Source organism: Equus przewalskii, chromosome 21 (genome assembly GCF_037783145.1).
Source record: "Equus przewalskii isolate Varuska chromosome 21, EquPr2, whole genome shotgun sequence".
Lineage (NCBI taxonomy): Eukaryota > Metazoa > Chordata > Mammalia > Perissodactyla > Equidae > Equus > Equus przewalskii.
Window position 1 is genome coordinate 4,227,162 of NC_091851.1, and position 863 is coordinate 4,228,024.

The 863-nt window shown below is 41.4% G+C and overlaps 1 non-coding gene across 1 annotated transcript; it reads right to left on the bottom strand.

Annotated features, from left to right (window-relative positions):
• Positions 1 to 279: 279 nt before the first annotated feature.
• Positions 280 to 386, bottom strand: LOC139078346 (U6 spliceosomal RNA). Its single transcript, XR_011531283.1, has one exon. It is a non-coding gene; the product is annotated as a U6 spliceosomal RNA (small nuclear RNA).
• Between the last annotated feature and the right edge of the window lie 477 nt (positions 387 to 863).

Genomic DNA, 863 nt, shown 5'->3' on the forward strand with positions numbered 1-863 from the left:
CTTCCTCTATTTTATGTGGGGTGCTACCACAGCACAGCTTGGTGAGTGGTACTAGGTCCATACCTAGGATCCAAACCTGTGAACCCTGGGCTGCCAAAGTGGAGTGCGAACTTAACCACTATGCCACCAGGCTGGCCCCCTCCCCCATTTTTATTGAGAAATAATTGACATACATCACTGTATAAGTTTAAGGTGTACAGTATGATGGCTTGATGGCCATACATTGTGAAATGACTGCCACAATAGGTTCAGCTAACGTCCTTCTTCTCATACAGATACAAAAATATGGAATACTTCATGAATTTGGGTGCCATCCTTGTGCAGGGGCCACGCTAATCCTCTCTGTATTGTTTCAATTTTAGTGTATGTGCTGCCAAAGTGAGCACTCTCAGTATTGTCTAACAGTGGGATGGATATTCAGTCACTGAGCTTTTATTAAGATAATGGCATCTTCAAATCCACCTGTTTTCCACTCAAACCAACAAATTTCAAGTTTGAAAAGAAGATAAGCACTTTAACAAAAGTAGAGGTAAAAAGAAAAATATACCTGCTTAGTATTACATACTCTAAAGAGTTTTTCTACCAAAAAAAGAAAAAAGAAAAAGGCTTTAATAATGTATTGCCAAAATGGTATTTTTTTTTAAAGATTGGCACCTGAGCTAACAACTGTTGCCAATCTTCTTTTATTTTTTTTGCTTTATCTCCCCAAATCTCCCTAGTACATAGTTGTATATCTTAGTTGTGGGTCCTTCTAGTTGTGGCACGTGGGACGCCACCTCAGCATGGCCTAATGAGCAGTGCCATGTCTGCACCCAGGATCCGAACCGTCGAAACCCTGGGCCGCCGAAGCGGAGCACACAAAC